This window comes from Hevea brasiliensis, chromosome 2 (genome assembly GCF_030052815.1).
Source record: "Hevea brasiliensis isolate MT/VB/25A 57/8 chromosome 2, ASM3005281v1, whole genome shotgun sequence".
NCBI classification, from domain to species: domain Eukaryota; kingdom Viridiplantae; phylum Streptophyta; class Magnoliopsida; order Malpighiales; family Euphorbiaceae; genus Hevea; species Hevea brasiliensis.
In genome coordinates this window covers 18,500,705-18,520,626 of record NC_079494.1, presented here as the reverse complement: position 1 = coordinate 18,520,626, position 19,922 = coordinate 18,500,705, and the positions used below count along the sequence as shown (strand labels likewise).

The window sequence follows — 19,922 nt, the reverse complement described above, 5'->3', positions numbered from 1 at the left end:
GGTAGCACGAGAAGTAGGAAAATACTTCTCCAGAAATATCTGCTTCATCCCATTCCATGAGTTGACAAATCCAGAAGGAAGGTAATACAACTAATCCTTAGCTGTGCCTTCCAGTGAGAAAGGGAAAGCTCGAAGCTTGATTTGATCCTCTGAAACTCCTTGAGGTTTCATGCTGGAACATACAACATGAAATTCTTTTAAATGCTTATGTGGATCCTCACCTGCAAGACCATGAAACTTAAGCAACAAATGGATTAGTCCAAATTTCGACTCAAAAGCAACATTTAAAGCAGGGTATTGGATACACAAAGGTTATTGGTTTAGATCAGGAGCCAACTCTTTCAAGGTTCTAGTAGCCATGGTTTCATTTTCAGAATTTGAATCCAAATCCGAATCCGAACTTAACTCCCTTAGAGATTGGACTCCTTCAAATGTACTCGGAATCTACCTAGCTTGCTTAGCCAATTTTCTCAATCATTTAGCTATTTTTTCTACTTCTGGATCAAAGATCAACTCACCAAATTGAGAAGTTCTTATCATAAACAAAAATAAATCAAAGTAAAAACAGAAAAATGCCTCAAAACCCTAGAAAACAATCGAATTTGGCCTCAAGGGGGTGTTGATTGGTCTTGATGAAAACGTCATTTCCTTCAAAATAGGTATGGGCCACCCTCCAAATTCAACCAAAAATCTGATGATGAATAGTAACACCGTAATTTTTTTTAAAAACTTGAAAATAGCAAAACTTCATAAACAAAATTAATAACATAATACCCTAACAAAAAAAACACAAAATCCAATAAATTTCAGTCCCCGGCAATGGCGCTAGAATTCTTGATGGTTGTCGAATCCACCAAAATTTAAATTAACTGAAATTACCAGCTACAAAATATTTTCTACAGCAAGTGGTAAATCCAGGTCGAACCCTAGAGACTGAATTACTAAAATTTCATGCACTTGTGTAATGGAAAAAGAAAGAAACAAAGGTTAGGGGGTAATTCATAGTCCAAAGAAGAAATTAGAAATTAGAAATTAAGAACTAAAATTAAATATGAAACTCTCAAATTAAACAAACTTCAGTCCAAGGTAATTCGCATTCCAATGCATTAATTCAATCATAGACAAAAGAAATACAATTATCTCTTATTGAACACTTAATGTAGATTTACCAAACAATGAGGTAAACCCCTGACTTTCCTATACTTATCAATTCGAGCCCAGCACTCTTGTTGACTCTAATTATTAACTGAATTGGTATTAAGCAATCCTCATCAAATTAATAACTGCTTTAAGAATAGGAAGTAGTTAAGCTGAACAACAATTTATGAAGCATAAATCATTTAATTCACCCTATTGTTTCCTTAGGTTATTATTGAAAACTGGGATCATAATCAATAAAACCTAATTGCTACTCATGTTCAATCTTGCACAACAATTACGGATTATGAAGATGAACTAGCAATTGATCACATCAAACAATTAACTAATAGGCATTTTTAGCAAATCATTCAATAGATCAAAGACAATGAAATCAGAAAATAATAGATATTCAAAAAGACATAAATTAAATTAAGAACCTGGTCTCACAAATCAAGCAAAAGAACTTGAATCCCTTGAACTAAATTAAAAACTTAGCCACTCATGTTCATGGCTTACAAAAAATTGAAGAAATCTAGAATGTGAATGGAGAACGAAAGTTTTTATTCTCTTCTATGGAGAACGAAGGTCTGAATTGGATCCTTGTGTTGGCTGCTGCCTCTTCTATTTATAATAAATGGTCTAGGGTTAAGTTTTTAGAGTCTCTGTCAAAAACTACAACTAGAGCAAAATCAGGAAACTTATTATCGACGGATACACAGCCCGTGTATCACTACACGGCCCAGGGCTGTGTAACTTACTGGAGCTGAATGGGTATGTCTTGCATTGGCACAGAAGGTTACACGGGTCTCTAGGATTTACACAGGTCAAGTTACATGATCCGTGTACTTTGTTTCTTTATCGGTTCTCTGGATTTCTTCTGGCAGAATGTTACACAGGTCTGTGGTTATGCTTACACGACCCGTGTACTTTGTATCAATAACATTTCTCAATCCTTTGACCTTTCCAAGTTTCCTTCCACACTTCTATGTTCTGGGACTTCACCAAAACCTTGAAAAATACAGCAAGAGTCAAATTAATGCAAATGCTAAAAATTTCTTATTTAACACAATTATTCCACAACTATCTAAAAATATGCCTAAATGGTACATATACTTTAATCAACTGAATTATGCATAAAAACATACTAGAAACACTAAATGTGATGGGAGTAAAATTAATAAATTATGCACTTATCATTTAATCAAGAAATTTGGGGAATTTATGGGAAATTTTGGGGTTTTAAAAGCTTAAACATAAGCTTTAATGGAGGTTTTGTAGGGAGAAAAATGGGAGAGGAGTGTGCCGACCAAATGGTGAAGGAGAAGACTAAAATCAATTTTAATTTTTGTTGTTTTTATTCCCCATTTGACTTAGTTAATATTAGTTAAATGAAAATTAATTTATGAGGTCATTACATGATGTCATCTATGTGATGTCATAAGTCTATTTTCTTTTCTTTTTCTTTTTCTTTTGTTTTTCCATACTTCTTTAATTTAATTCTATATTTCAAAATTTTTATTTCTCAAATTTTATTGGACAGTTAGGTCATGAGTCACCTTTAGGGGTGAATTTACCAATTTACCCCTCGTCAGTCTGATCCGGTTTGCAAATAATTTGATGTTTCTTCTGGAATCCTGATCTAATTATTTGACCTACCTATCAACTCTTTTCTATGATTCTCTCTTTTTCACTAGCTTTGCAATAATTCTTAGGACTATAGTGTCACAATGTCCCATTCAAAATTAGAGTTGGGACTGACCTTGCGATCATTTCCTGGTAAGATCACCCATCACTGTAATCCTCAGCTCATTTAACCTTTTATGCTTTATTTTTCTTATTTATACTTAACCTTCTAGTAATCACTATTTATTTTCATTCAGAGCTTATCCAGGTGTCTTAAACTTAGTTTTAATCCTCTTAATTGTTCAGACCGACACCGATCACCGGAATAGTGCATTACACATATTTATGCATATAGGAGAGTTATAATTTTCCACCCCTTAAAATAAATTTCGTCTCAAAATTTTACCTAGTATCAGTCTCTGAACAGCTGAGGGTGTTGTTTCCTCACGTCCTCCTCTCGCTCCTAAGTAGCTTCTTGGCCTGAATGATGGTTTCACAGCACTTTAACCAGTGGTATCTGCTTGTTCCTCATCTGCTTAACCTCATATGCCAGAATCTCTATGGGTTCTTCCTCATATATGAGGTCTGGGTTTACTTCAATCTCTTCTACTGGTATTACATGAGATGGGTTGGATCTATACCTCCTCAACATAGACACATGGAAGACATTATGTATCTTCTCTAGCTCTGGAGGTAGTGCCAATCTGTATGCCAAAGGACCCACTCTTTCCAGAACCTCATATAGTCCAATAAAATGAGGACTCAGTTTCCCCTTTCTGTCAAATCTCATAACTTTCTTCCAATGGGAAACCTTGAGGAATACCTTATCACCCACTGCATATTCAATATCCCTCCTCTTCAGATCAATATATGACTTCTGACGGTCTGATGTAGCCTTAAGTCAATCTCTGATCAGTCTAATTTTCTCCTCTGTTTGCTGAATAATTTTCGGGCCAATCATTTTTCTTTCACCTACTTCATCCCAACATAGAGGAGTTCTGCACTTTTTGCCATTTAAAGCTTCATATGGAGGCATCCCAATGCTTGATTGGTAGCTGTTGTTATAAGCAAACTCAATCAGAGGCAAGTGTGTATCCCAGCTACCTTCAAACTCAATCACACAAGCCCATAGCATATCCTCCAATATCTGAATGACCCTCTCAGATTGGTCATCTGTCTGTGAGTGGAATGTCGTACTGAAGTTCAATCTAGTTCCTAGGGCTCTCTGAAGACTACTCCAGAATCTAGAAGTGAACCTAGGATCTCTATCTGACACAATCAACACTGGCACTCCATGCAGTCTCACTATTTCATCAAGGTATAGTTTGGCCAATCTCTCTAAGCTATAGTCCATTCAAACTAGCAGAAAATGAGCAGACTTAGTCAATCTGTCCACTGTGACCCATACTGTATCATGGCTCTTATGTGTCCTCGAAAGTCCCATCACAAAATCCATGGTTATCTGTTCCCATTTCCACTCAGGTACTGGCAATGGATGTAATAAACCAGCTGGGACTTGATGTTCTGCCTTCACTTGCTGATAAGTTAGGCATTTGGAGACAAAATCAGCTACATCCCTTTTCATACCCATCCACCAGTAATGCTCCTTTAGCCCTTTGTACATTTTAGTGTCACCAGGATGCATAGTAAAAGGAGACTCATGTGCTTCCCTCATAATGATTTGTCTCATCATTAGGAACACACATCTTTCCTTGGTGTAGCAATAACCATCATCTCTCACAGAGAATTTAGGTTTCTTGCCATCCTGAGCTTCCTTTATCAATTTCTGATATTTCTTGTCATTCCGTGTAGCCATTTTAATCTGATCAGTCAACACTGGCTGTATATGCCATGCGACTCTTGTCTGTCCCTCATCATTAATCTTTAAATTAGTAAGCAGTACTTTCAACTCATGTACCATGGACAAAGGAGAAATTCTTAGACTTGCCATAGTCTTTCTACTTAAGGCATTAGCTACCACATTAGCTTTCCCTGGCTGGTAGTTTATTAGATAATCATAGTCTTTAATCAGTTCTAACCACCTCCTTTGTCTCAAATTCAACTCTTTCTGGGTGCCCAAGTACTTCAAGCTCTTGTGATCTATGTAGATATAACACTTCTCCCCATACAGCTAATGTCTCTAGATCTTCAGAGCGAATACAATAGTTGTAAGCTCCATGTGTAGGCTAGTTTCTCTCATGTGGTTTCAGTACACAACCTAACCCATTATGAGAAGCATCACTATAAACTGTATATTTTTTACCCAGTGTAGGTAAAGTCAAGATTGGAGCTTCAGTTAAATATTTCTTCAACTCATCAAAACTCTGTTGGCATTTATCTGTCCACTGAAATTTCACATTTTTCCGAAGCAGCTTGGTCAGTGGAGAAGCTAACATAAAAAATCCCTTCACAAATCGGTGGTAGTATCCAACTAAACCTAGAAAACTACAAATTTCTTTAACATTCCTGGGTGGCTTCCAATTAAGGATAGCTTCTATCTTGCTGGGATATACCTTAAAACCTTCTGCCGATACTATGTGCCCCAAGAAAAAAATCTCTTCTAGCCAAAATTCACATTTTGACAATTTGGCATACAGCTATTTTTCTCTCAAAGTTTGTAGCACAATCCGCAGATGTCTATCATGCTCCTCTGCACTCTTAGAATAGATTAATATGTCATTAATGAATACCACCACAAACTGATCTAGGTATGGCCTGAAGATAGTGTTCATCAGGTCCATAAATGTAGTTGGAGTATTAGTTAACCCGAATGGCATGACCAGGAACTCATAATGGCCATATCGACTTCTGAAAGCAATTTTTGAGATATTCTGCTCTTGTACCTTCAGCTGATAATAACCCGATCTCAAATCAATTTTGGAGAACATAGCTATACCCTTTAACTAATCAAACAGGTCATAAATGCGGGGCAACGAATATCTGTTCTTTATTGTCACCTTATTCAACTGTCGCTAATCAATACACAAGCGGAGAGTGCCATCTTTCTTCTTAACAAACAACATTGGTGCTCCCCAAGGTGACACACTAGGGTGAATAAAGGCCTTGTCAAGCAACTCTTGCAACTGCACCTTCAACTCTTTTAATTCAACAGATGTCATTCTGTAAGGTGTTATAGAGATTGGGTCTACACCAGGCATAACATCAATTTCAAACTACACCTCTCTTTCCGAAGGTAATCCTGGCAACTCATCAGGGAACACATCCAGAAAGTCACATACTGTAGGAATGTCTCTCAATATTGGACTACCCACTTGGGTGTCTATCACATGGGCCAAGTATGCTTTACATCCCTTTCTGTCATTTTTTTCAGGCAATTAAATGATGTTTGATGGCAATCGCCTCCCATGTATTACTACATCATCACATCGAGGAGACCAAAAGTGACTATCTTCAGTCTACAGTTAATCATAACATGATGCCTGGCTAACCAATCCATGCCCAAGATGATATCATAATCTCTGAAAGGTATTGCAATCAGATCAGATAGAAAAGTATGTCCTTGGATCATCAAAGGACAATCTCTATATATTCTGTTGACCCTCACCTCTTGTCCTAGCAGACTCGTTACCAGCACCTCAAAATCCATTTTTACACATGGAACAACAAGAGAATTAATGATGCTAGCACTAACATAGGAGTGGGTAGAACTCGGATCAAATAACACAAATACATCTTGATTAAAAGTTGAGAAGGTACCAGCAACTATGTCAGATGTCTCAGCCTCTTCTTGCTATCTCATTGTGTAGACTCTGACTAGAGCACTGCCTTGTTCTGGCTGATTCACTATGCTCTGGCTCCTTGGGGTACTACCCCTACCTCTGCCTTTGCCTTTGCCTCTGCTAACTAGCTGTGAACCCCTCGGTGTAGAGGCTTGGGTTGATCCCTCTGATGTGGCAGATGGACCAGAGCGGCGTGGACTGGTACAATCTTTCCAGTCCCTCCACAGTTAAAACATACGCCTGTGGCTTTATAACATACTCCATCATGTGTTCTACCACAAGTCTCACATTGACGGACTGATAATGCCCTTCTGGATGTCTGCTGGGTTTGATGAGATCGGGGTGGTCTTTGGCCAGAAAATTTGCCTCTGCCAGATTTATGGGAGCTAGATCCCCCAAAATTCTTCCTCTTCCCTGAACCACTTTTAGGTGCTTGACTAGTAGCTTTTTCAGTCTTCTCTTTCTCTTGTGTACCCTTCTTAACGGGCCCTTTTAGTTCTATCCTTTCCAGTTCCAGGGCCTGTGAGATCAACTCAGAGAAATTCTGATGTCGGAAGCCCACAACTTGCATTTTCATATTAGGCCTTAACCCGGCCTCAAACTGCTTACACCTATCCCTGGGGGTAGAAATTAGGCTTCCAGTATAGTGGCTCAGTCGAGAGAAGTCTCTCTCATATTCTGCTATTGTTATGTCCCCTTGCTTTCAAACTCAAAAATTCTTGCAGTTTCATATTCACATAAGTGTCGGGGACCTATTTGTGCCTGAATTCCCTCAGAAAATCTACCCAGGTAAGGACTGGAGGTTCCACCAGACTGTGGGGGATGGTCTTTCACCATTCATATGCATCCCCTTGAAATAACAAAATTGAATACTCAAACTTCAACTCTTTAGTACACTGTAGTTTTCGGAATACCCGTTCCATCCTTTCTAACCACTGTTCTGCTTCTAATGGATCCATGGTTCCCTTGAATTTTGTAGCCCCTTCATTAGCTTCTCATATTGCTGAGCTGGGGGTTGTGGTTGTGCTACTGGGGTTTGAGTTTGAGCTAGTGTTGGCAAATTTCTAGCCATTTGTTGAAACAACGCAGCCATCTACTATGCAAATTGAGCAGGAAACTGCGGCATCTAAAGAGTTGGAGTGGCTAACCCACTCACATTCTGCAGAGCCGTGGCTTCCCCTGGTACCTTAGCCTCAACAGATTGTTCAACGGAATGATCTCCTTCTTCCATTTTGATTTCAATTGATTTATCTACTCCATGATAACAAACACAAGGAGGCTGACCTCCGTTAGTTCACATTCTTTCTTTGGTTTTACAACCCCGCAAGTGCACGGATCGCTAACAAGTAATAAAGTGATGAGTAGAGTATCGTTCCCACGAGGACTTTGATTAGCAAGTACCAATCTACACAGTAATTTTGACTGTCTAGGCTATCGAATACTTAGGGAATGAAGTTTGTTAACCTTAAACACTAGAATGGTAAACTTAAAACGAAATGACTTATTTGAAACAATTCTGGAATTAAGGTTTCACACTTGAATCTTACTAGGGATGTTATCTCATTTATTTACTGAATTGAGGATTGTTTTCCTTGATGGAAATCAGTCCTAAGTTATCCTAAATCCTCTCTCAAGGCACCTAGGGTGTATTCTAATTAATTCAAACCCGACTTTCGTGGTGATCATATTAATTAAAATCCTGTAAGATTTTTTGCCAATTTTGAGATTCCACAAAGGTATCAGCCTATGTCTAGGTCAGAATTCCTAGGTTTAAGATCTTGATTTTCTAATATTAATCTTCACCTTTGAGTCCTTCAATTAACATCTACAATCATGGCTAAATAGGTACCAACACATAGCATGCATTAAGATCACAAGAAATTAAATTAAGGAACGAATCTCAAATGCAATAAATAAAACTTAGTGCTCATCCATAATAATAATAACAAGCATTACTCTCCTAAATCCAAAATAAGAAAATCACTCACTCATGGTGAGTTCAGCAAACATCATGATAAAAGGTGAAAATAGTAAAAAGAAAATCATGTAGAAGAAGTAAAATAATAAAAATCTGTTTAGGGAGATGAAATGAAGGAACCGAAGAGAATTTGCAGCTTTGATCTTATGGAGTTTTAGCTGGAAAACTCCTTTTAGTACTGATGTTTCTCTCCTCGAGACGGCTGGAGAGACTGTAGAGTGCAGATTTCTCTCTTTCAAAACTCCTCAAAAGTGCTGTCAAAAGATAAAAGAGAGAGAGACTGCTAACCCCTTTTTCTGATGTTTTCTCTTCTATTTATGATGGTTGCTCTAGGGTTACGTCATTTTGAGTCCAAAAGGCTTTAGGAGTCTCATTTGAATCTGAAAACAAGAGCGGGAATTCGAGTTATAAAATTGGCTACTGCATAGTACATGGTCCATGTGTCACTACACGGGTCCCGACATGTAGGGCCATGTAACTTACTAGAGTGGAACTGCAGAGTTTTGCATTGACACAGAGAGTTACACGGGTCTGCGCCAACTACACAGGCCTGGTTACACGGGCCGTGTACTATTGTTCCCATAAGGTTTTTCAAGCTTGTGTGCAGCAGAGACTTACACGGGTCCCTGCAGATTACACGACCCGTGTGTTTTTGTTTCTCCATTGGCTCTCTGGCTTTCTTCTGGCAGAAGGCTACACGGGTCTGGGGCTTGGTTTATACGACCCGTGTACTTTGTATCAGCAGTAATACTCAGTCTCTTGACCTCTCCAAGCTTCCTTTTGCACTCCTATACTGTGGGGATTTATCCAAATACCTGAAATGATGCAGAAAATAAGGAATTAAGGGCTTGATAATAGAAATTACAAAAACTAATGAAATCAACTACTATGCATGAAAATACTTGCCTACATGCTATGAGATAGTATACAAATGTGCTTAAAAACATATATACAATTTAAGTGTATCAAATACCCCCAAACTCAGACTTTTGCTTATCCTCAAGCAAAGCAAAACTCTATTTTAAAAGACATTTCAGGGGATACTTAGGAATATAACCAACAATTTAATAAGCATAGAATTGAACTCCTCTAACCTTCATACCAATTTTCCTCTTTCAAGGCATAAGGGCTCTAATAGCTGCCTGTTTAGAACTTCACCTCCTTTCATGGTGCTTCAACTAATTATTCCTCTTTGCAAGGTCATTAATAAGTCACAAATAACCTGTTTTATCGGGATAGATTTGAGAAACACTAACTCCCCCAAATTTGCCTCTTTTGTGAGTAATTGTGATGAAGTAATTCAATTCCAACTCCATAGGCATATCTCAATTTTCTATCTCTACTAATATAGCATGCACTTTTCAAAAGATCAAAAGGTCTTTAAAAAGGGTTGTAAAGGAGCTAAGGGGATAATGACTTGGTTGCCAATGAAAGGTTTTTAGGGAATGCAAATATGAGGATAGCATGTATGCATAAAATACTAAGTATACTAAGTTCATTTCTACATATTTTGTATGGAGAAGAGGGGCTTTTGGTTTTTATTTTTTTTTATTTTTTTTTATTTTTATAGTGCCAAACATGCTTTCATGATACTTATCTTGAGACTTCTTTTTCTTATTCCTTTTTTTTTTTTATTTATGTCCCTTTTGTCCTCTCCCCCAAACTCATTGCTTTTGTTGGTTTGGAAAGGCAAATTTTTCTTTGATTTCAATTGCACACTTGCACTCTTTCTTGAGTTCCACATCCTCTCTCCATTTTCCTTATGCATTTTGCTTCCTCAAAAGGGTATGGTAGGTGTTTAGGCTAGGGGCTAGGTAAATAACATGGGTAAGTAATAAATTCCAAGGGATAAACATAGGCTTCAAGTTGGCTATAAGGGATATATATTTTAATTAGGGGTGGCTAAGGCTTAGTGAGGCTATATCAAAGAATGCCTTAATCATCTCTTCATCAAGCATATGCTAGGATTTCACCTTGATAGGTTCAAGAGACATGTTCTAGAGCTAGTGAGGCATTTTTTAGGTTTGCCTATATTTCAAAAATTGTTCTCCTAATTTTACAAGTTTAATGTGATAAATTAATAGTTATGAAGAGGTTTAACTAGTCTAGTTCCATTAAAGAGATTAGTTTCTTCACAAACAACATTTTAGAATCCCTTTTTGCCTATTTAGATACGTTCATTCCTCTATCCCATGGAGTCCAATTATTAGCTTACCAGAATTTAGTTATAGTGCTGAGTTTCACAATTTAAAGTCCAAAATTTTTAAAAAAATTTCAAAAATTTTCTAGAATTTTGATACACAAGAATATTATAGCTGAATTTAAACAATGTAATGATATGCATGTAATGATATGCAATGCACTTGTATCCCCCCCAAACTCAAACTGGACATTGTCCTCAATGCTAAAATAATATGCAAAATCAGAGAAAATGTACAAAGATTATAAGGAAGCATATTATTTATTAGGTATTCAAAAGTTTGGACATTAAGCATATAAAAGAGACTTATGATTGCAACTTAGGAAAAAGGCACGTAAGATATTACAATAAAGATTCTATCCTATACTCCTAGCTCTAAAAGGTCTCTGATGGTGATGATGGTGATGCTGGCTCCTCCTCCTCATCATCTAGCTTCTCCATTAGCATGTCCAATTTGTTGTGGGCTTCCTGGAGGCTATCCTCGATTGCTCGCATTCTACTGTATATCATGGTCTCCATACGCTATAGGTGTGCGAGTACTGGGTCTGTGGGTGGTGGTGTGTATGGAGGCACTCGAGCGGGGGACTCTTGGAACATTCGCTCTTGGCCTTCTTCTTGAGGCTGTGAAGTTTCGCCAGGTCCTTCTCATGCTTCGTCTCTCTGAAGGATGGCGTTTCCTTCGGCAACTAGCAGGTAGCATGTGTTACCCACCTTCTTACATATCCCCATGGATATGCATATAGTTTGATCTATTCTTAACATTCCAGTGACAGAGCATAGCCTGTGATGTCTTAGAACAAAGCCGAAGTGGAGGGCAATAGTTTTGATAAGGCCACCAAGCACGATGTGCTCGGTAGACTGATGACAGAGGCATCGGAGATGGTTGCATAAAAAGAAATCGGTGCTGCAGCGCTGTTTGGTGACCATACACCATAAAAAGAATAGCTCGTTGGTGTTTACAATGCCAAGGCTGTCGCCACGGCCCATGATGGTGTGGGGGGCGAATCGATGCATATAGCACAGGGCTGGACTTGTGATGCCCGTGGATTTGGACTTGCTAGAGTTATATGGCTCCGTGTTCGGGGTAATGGAACTTCAAAAGTTGATGCTATTGTAGAGCATGCAGTTCCTAGGGATCTCTTGGTGGTCGGCACTGTCAAAGCCAAAGATGGCATTGAACTCATCTATGTTCATCACCTGGTCGACACCGAGGAGGCGAAATTCAATCCTGCCCCTATCCTCCCTGTCGGTAGGCCATAAGGTGGCCTTGAAACTGCCCAAAAACTCCAGTGTGGTGTCCTTGTATGCTGGAAATTGGAGTTGGGCGAACCTTATCCACTCGATGCTATCGAGTAGCCCATTGATTTCATTCTGTAAATAGATTTGTTCTAGCAGTGGAAAATCCATATATTTGGTGGAGCTTATTTTCCTGGTGTGAAGCCGGGTGCACATTGCCTTGTGGGCATCATCATGGAATCCCCAAGAAATGGAGATTTCGGGTTATGGAGCGGCTTGTGGTTAGGGTTGTAGTGGAGGATGGGCTGGTTGAGATGGTTGGGGAGAGGCTACGCTTATTCTTGGGCATTGGGGTGGAGGCTGAGGTGGAGAAGATGAGGATTCTCCTCTTTGCCTCGAGGAAGATGAGGATTCTTCTCCTAGATCACTTTGCAGGAGCCATTGATGAGTTTTTGGGAAGCAGAAGAGTAGGATTTGGTGGAGCGAGATGAGATTTGAGGGGTTTTTATAGGCTAGGAGGGGTGGAGATGAAGGGTTTTGCTTTTATTAATGGTTGTAATGCTAGGGGTGCATTTAAAGAGCCGTTAGGACTCTTTGTTTGGCGTGTTTCGGGCCCCAGGAGTCGCGTCTTCGATATGATACACGAGTCATGTATCACTACACGGGTCCTGACATGTAGGGCCGTGTAAATTTCTGCCTGAAAATTTCAAATTCTATCATAGTACACGGCCCTTGTAAATGAGCTCTGGGACCCGTGTAACTTTCTGTCTCTTGAGTTGCTTTACTGGATATGTTACACGGCCCGTGTCAAATACAAGGAGGCCCGTGTAACTTTCTGGCTTTAAGTTATTCTGCTAGAGACATTACACGGCCCGTATAAATTGAGCTATAGACCCATGTAACTTTCTATCTCTCTCAGAGTTAAAAATGCAAGAAATTTATGGACTTGCAGAAAGTTACACGGGGCATGTAAAACCAGTACATGGCCCGTGCAATTTTTTGATTTTTCAAATTTTTGTCAAATGAAAATTTTTTATCATCACAACACATGAAATGGATGTAAAGTTTAACAATAGAGCTACTTCCTTGGTTTTGTCCAATTTTCCTTTTTGTGGTTTTGACTTAGTGATTCCTTTCCTCTCTTCATCTCTACTCCCCTTTCCAAAAAAATCCTACAAAATGAAATGCTAATGAGTTCGAAACAAAAATCAATATGAAAAAAAAAAAGAAAAAAGAAAAGTTTAGAAAAATTTTTGGGTTGCCTTCCAAAAAGCATTTGTTTATAGTCTTTAGCTGGACTTTACTTGTTTATGGTCTGTCGGTAGGATGGTCGAGGGTGCAATTGACTCCCATTTTTATGGGTTCTCCCTGAAAGTAAGGCTTTAGCCTCTGCCCATTAACCTTAAATGCACCTGAGGTTTTGCTCCACACTTCTACTGCTCCATGTGGGAAGACTTGGGTGACCTTGAAAGGTCTGGACCATCTTGATTTTAGCTTCCCAAGAAAGAGTTTCAATCTAGAGTTGAATAAGAGGACACAATCTCCTTCTTTTATTTCTTTCCTTGCTATGTGCCTGTCATGCCATCTTTTGGTTTTATCCTTGAAAATTTTAGTGTTTTCTTATGCATCCTGTCAGATTTCTTCCAACTCATTCAGTTATAGGAGTCTTTTCTCACTAGTAGCTTTGAGGTCAAAGTTTAGGATCTAAATTGCCCAGTAAGCTTTATGTTCAAGTTCAACAGGGAGATGGCATGATTTTCCATAAACCAGTCAGAAGGATATTATGCCAATTGAGGTCTTATATGTAGTGTGGTATGCCCATAGTGCATCATCTAACTTCATGCATCAGTCCTTCCTGGATCTATTTACAGTTTTCTCCAAAATCTACTTCAGTTTCCTGTTTGAGATTTTTACTTAACCGCTGGTTTGAGGATGATAAGGTGTGGCCACCTTGTGAGTCACTCCATACTTTTCAGTATTGTTTCGAATTGTTGGTTGTAGAAGTGACTTCCTCCGTCGCTGATTATTGCTCGTGGTGTGCCAAATCTTGTGAAGATGTTCTTCTTAAGGAACCTTGTGACCACTCTAGCATCGTTGGTTGGTGTTGCAATTGCTTCTACCCATTTTGACACATAATCAACTCCAACCAGAATATACTTATTTCCACGGGAAGAGGGAAATGGGCCCATGAAGTCTATTCCCCATATATCAAACAATTCTATCTCTAGTATACCATGCAGTGGCATTTCATTCCTTCTTGAATTGTTACCTATTCTTTGGCATTGATCACAAGCTAGCACAAAGGACTTACATCCTTAAACAAATGTGGCCAGTAAAACCCTGCTTGCAAAATCTTGGCTGCGGTTTTTGAGGTGCTGAAGTGTCATCCATATAGTGATGAATGGCAGTGATGAATGATACTTTCCATATCTTCCTCTGGTATGCATCTTCTTATCAGCCCATCATTACATCTCTTGTATAGTAGAGGTTCCTCCCATATTTAATATCTCACATCATGTAGGAATTTCTTCCTTTGTTGATAAGTCATGTTTGGAGGCAGTACCCTGCATACAAGAAAACTAACAAAATCAGCGTACCATGGAGCCTTAGAGAATGCAAGTAATTGGTCATCAGAAAATAAATCATCAATTGGCAAATCTTCAAAGTCCTCTGTGTACTCCAATTTTAGTCTGGAAAAGTGATCAGCTACTACATTTTCAGATCCTTTTTTGTCCTTGATTTCAAGGTCAAATTCTTACAAGAGTAGAATCCATCGAATCAGCCTTGGTTTTGCTTCCTTCTTGTTTAAAAGGTACTAGATTGCAGCATGATCTGTGAATACAATGACTTTTGACCCAATGAGGTAAGATCTGAACTTGTCCATTGCAAACACCACTACTAGGAATTCCTTCTCTATGGTGGCGTAATTGATTTGTGCATCATCGAGTGTCTTGCTAGCATAATAAATAGATGGAGCTTTTTATCTTTTCTTTGCCCGAGCACTCCTCCAACTGCAAAGTCACTCGCGTTACACATCACCTCGAATGGTAACTCCCAATTTGGTGGCTGCATTATTGGTGCTGATATCAAGGCTTCTTTGATCCTGTTAAAGGAGATAAGGCCATTTTCATCAAAATCAAAGGGAACATCTTGACTTAACAAGTTGGTAAGTGTCTTAGCTATTTTGGAAAAGTCCTTGATGAATCTTCTGTAGAATCCTGCATGTCCCAAAAAGCTTCGCACTCCCTTGATTGATGTTGGGGGTGGCATGTTTTCAATGATCTCAATTTTTGCCTTATTAACTTCAATTCCTCTTTCTGATATCAAATATCCTAGAACTATGCCTGCCCTTACCATGAAGTGGAATTTTTCCCAAATTAGGATCAGATTTGATTCTTCACATCTTTGTAACACCTTAGATAAATTAGTTAGGCAATCATCAAAAGTAGTTCCATAGACAAAAAAAATCATCCATAAAAACTTCCATGATATCTTTAATATAATCACAAAAGATAGCCATCATACATCTTTGAAAGGTAGCAGGGCCATTACAAAGACCAAAGGCATTCTCCTATATGCAAATGTTCCATAAGGACAAGTGAATGTTGTCTTTTTTTTTTTATCTTCTGGGTGAATAGGAATTTGAAAGAATCCCGAATACCCATCTAAATAACAGAAATAAGAGTGTTTCGCTAACCTTTCTAACATTTGGTCCATGAAGAGGAGAGGGAAATGGTCTTTTCTTATAGCACTGTTCAATTTCCTATAATCTATGCACATTCGCCAACCAGCGACTACTCTAGTAGGGATTAGTTTATTGTTTGCATTTTGGATAACAGTTGTCCCACCTTTCTTAGGAACTACATGTACTGGACTAACCCATTTACTATCAGAAATTGGGTATATGATGGCTGCATCCAATAGTTTTAAAATTTCTTTCTTGACTACTTCTTTCATGTTTGGGCTAAGTTTTCTTTGGTGTTCGATCGTGGGTTTACTATTTTCTTCCATAGGTATCCTATGCATGCAAATCGAAGGGTTGATTCCCTTCAGGTCTTCTATTTTATACCTTATGGCTTTGTTATGGATCCTAAGTTCTCTTAACAATATTTCCTCTTCTAACTTAAACAGACTAGCATTGATTATAATAGGATATTTAGAATTTGAGTCAAAAAATGCATACCTTAGTGAGGAGGGGAGAGGTTTAAGCTCTACCTGTTTGGCATTTTTTTAGAGCTTACCTTTGGTTTGTTCCTCCTTCAACTTCTCCATCTCGAAAGCCTTAGCTAAGGGTAGGGGTGGATGAGCTGCTAATTGTTATGCACAGGCTGCTATTTCTATATTTTCATCATCCACTATGTGGCTGTGCACAATACATGCTTCAAGAGGATTTTTAGGATGTGTCTTATAAAATTCTTTTTCAATTTGTTTGTCAATTATGTCAACCTTGAAGCATTCATCAGGTTCAAATTTGTGTTTCATTGTGTCGAACAAGTTGAACTCCACTTCTTCTTCTTTTACCTTGAGGGTTAGTTGCCCATTTTTGACGTCTATGATGGCTCCGGCAGTTGCCAAGAATGGTCTTCCGAAGATGATGGGAATTTGAACATCTTCTTCCATCTCAAGGATAATAAAGTCCACTGGAATGAAGAATTGGCCCACTTTGATAGGAATGTTCTCAAGTATTCCCACAAGATATTTAACAGATCGATCAGCCAATTGCAATGAGATTGTTGTGGGCTTTAGTTCTCCGATCTCCAGCTTTTTGCATATTGATAGAGGCATTAAACTGACACTTGCCCTAAGATCGCAGAGAGCCTTGTCTATTTTCTTATTACCAATGAGGCAAGGTATGGAGAAGCTTCCTGGATCCTTCAACTTTTGAGGCAGTTTGTTTTGCAGTATGGCACTGCATTCCTCTGTTAGAGCTATTGTTCCATAGTCTTCTAGCTTTCTTTTCTTTGGTAGAATTTCCTTAAGAAATTTGGCATAGGATGGCATCTGAAAAAGTGCTTTAGTGAAGGGGATGTTGATGTAAAGTTTCTGTAAAACCTCCAAAAACTTCCCAAACTGCTTGTCCAATTTGACTTTCTGAAATCTCTGAGGAAAAGGTAGGGGAGGCTGGTATGGCTCTGGTAATTTATTTGTCTTCCTTACTTCCTCTTCCTGATCTTTCTTAGCTTCTTCCTCCTTTTTCTTTGCTTGCCCTTTAGATTTTTCTATCATTTCCTCTATCGGTTCTACCTCTGGTTGTACTAGAGTTCTCTCACTCCTCAATGTAACTGCCTTACAAAGCTCCCTTGGGTTCATTTCTGGTTGGCTAGGCAGTTTGCCAGCAGCCTTACTTGAAGAAGTTGCTTGCTGAGCGATTTGATTCTCTAGCATCTTGTTATGAGTAGCAAGTTGGTCCACTCTAGAAGTCAGCTGTTTAATCAATTCATTTTGTTGTTGTTGAGCTGCTAGGAATCCTTCCATCATGGTTTCCATGATCATTTTTAATTCAGGTTGTTGAGGTTGGAGAGGTAGTGGTGGCTGTGCAAAGTTTTGACGTCTGTTCTAAAATCCAAGGGATGCTGGTGGTTTGTACCCTTGTTACTTATTTATTGGCTGGTTTTACTGATTGGATCACGAGAAATTTGGGTGGTTCCTCCATCCAGGGATGTAAGTATTTGAATATGGATTGTTGGGCTACCTCTAGTTGAAGTTTCCTCTATTATTCACATAGTTCATCTATTCTGTGGAGGGTTCATTGAAATTGCTGTATTCTGAACTCATGTATCCTCCTCCATAGCTTTCCTCATGTTGACTGTTTGTACCAACTGCGTTGGCCTCAATTCTTTTGAGTCTCTTTGTGAGCTAATCAAATTGAACATTTACCATGCTTAGGGCGTCTACTTCTAGGACCCTTGCAGTTCTCCTTGCATTTCCTCTTTCATTTGACCACTCATAATTATGGTATGCTACCCTTTCTAGAAGTTCAAGTGCTTGTGTCACTGTTTTCTCCATTAGATCACCCTCTGCAGCTGAATCAACTATGCTCCTAGTAATCCATTATAGAAATTTTGCACTAATAGCCAATCTTCTATGCCATGGTGTAGACATTCCCTCTGCAGGTCTTTATATCTTTCCCATGCATCATAGAGTGATTCTCCTTCCTTTTGTCTGAAGGTGTTGAGCTCAAGCCTCAGTTTTGTAGTCTTTGTAGGTGGAAAATACCTTGCTAGAAAAGCTTGAGAGAGGTTTTCCCAAGTGGTGAATGTTCCAGCCGGTTGAGAAAGTAACCACTTTCTTGCTCTATCCCGAAGGGAGAATGGGAATGCTCTGAGTCTTATTGCTTGATCAGACACTCCATTCATCTTGAATGTGTCACATAGGGCAAGAAAGCACTAGAGGTGATAGTGTGGGTCTTCTGTTGGTGAACCTGAAAACTGGGTTTATTGAATCATTTGGAGCCATGCTAGTTTTAATTCAAATTTATTGGCTTCCACTGTGGGTCTAGTGACACAGGGCTGAAATCCTTGGACAGATGTAACTCCGTAATCTCTCAAGAGTCTTAGTCTGTCATTATTATTGATCATGGTTAGAATTTTAGGATCTCCTTGACCGTGCTCTTGATGTTTCTTTTCCCTCCTGATGGCTTTCAGAGTTCTGTCTATCTCCAGATCACAGTCCAAAATTTCTTCTTCTGGCCTTGTTTTGGTCATATACCAATTTGGGCACTTAAGAGAAAAGAAAAAAATACAACCAGTAAAATAAAATTAGATAATAAATATAATTGCCTAAATCAGCTAAATTGCCTATCGCTTGATATTACTAAAACCAAACGTCCCCGGCAACGGCGCCAAAAACTTGTTTCGTTGGTTTTACAACCTCGCAAGTGCACGAATTGCTAACAAGTAATAAAGTGATGAGTAGAGTATCATTCCCATGAGGACTTTGATTAGCAAGTACCAATCTACAGAGTAATTTTGACTGTCTAGGCTATCGAATACTTATGGAATGAAGTTTGTTAACCTTAAACACTAGAATGGTAAACTTAAAATGAAATGACTTATTTGAAATAATTCTGGAATTAAGATTTCACACTTGAATCTTACTAGGGATGTTATCTCATTTCTTTACTGAATTGAGGATCGTTTTCATTGATGGAAATCTGTCCTAAGTTATCCTAAATCCTCTCTCAAGGCACCTAGGATGTAGTCTAATTAATTCAAACTTGACTTTCGTGGTGATCAAATTAATTAAAATCCTTTAAGATTTTTGACCAATTTTGAGATTCCACAAAGGTGTCAGCTTATGTCTAGGTCAGAATTCCTAGGTTCAAGATCTTGATTTTCTGATATTAATCTTCACCTTTCAGTCCTTCAATTAACATCTACAATCATGGCTAAGCGGGTACCAACACATAGCATGCATTAAGATCACAAGAAATTAAATCAAGGAACGAATCTCAAATCCAATAAATAAAACTTAGTGTTCATCCATAATAATAATTACAAGCATTACTCTCCTAAATCCAGAATAAGAAAACTACTCACTCATGGTGAGTTCAGTAAACATCATGATAAAAGGTGAAAATAATAAAAAGAAAATCATGTAGAAGAAGTAAAACAATAAAAATCTGTTTAGGGAGATGAATGAAGGAACCGAAGAGAATTTGCAGCTGTGATCTTGTGGAGCTTCAGCTAGAAAACTCCTTTTGGTACTAATGTTTCTCTCCTCAAAACAGCTGGAGAGAGTGCAGAGTGCAAATTTCTCTCCTTCAAAACTCCTCAAAAGTGCTGTCAAAAGATAAAAGAGAGAGAGACTGCCAGCCCCTTTTTTTGATGTTTTCTCTTCTATTTATAATGATTGCTCTAGGGTTAGGTCATTTTGAGTCCAAAAGGCTTTAGGAGTCTCATTTGAATCCGAAAACAAGAGTGAGAATTCGAGTTGTAAAACTGGCTACCACATAGTACACAGCCCTTGTATCACTGCACAGGTCTCGACATGTAGGGCCGTGTAA

At 38.5% G+C, this 19,922-nt stretch overlaps 1 non-coding gene across 1 annotated transcript; it reads left to right on the top strand.

Moving 5' to 3' along the window:
• Positions 1–18,001: 18,001 nt before the first annotated feature.
• On the top strand, positions 18,002–18,108 carry LOC131178201 (small nucleolar RNA R71). Its single transcript, XR_009147335.1, has one exon. It is a non-coding gene; the product is annotated as a small nucleolar RNA R71 (small nucleolar RNA).
• The last annotated feature ends 1,814 nt before the right edge of the window (positions 18,109–19,922 follow it).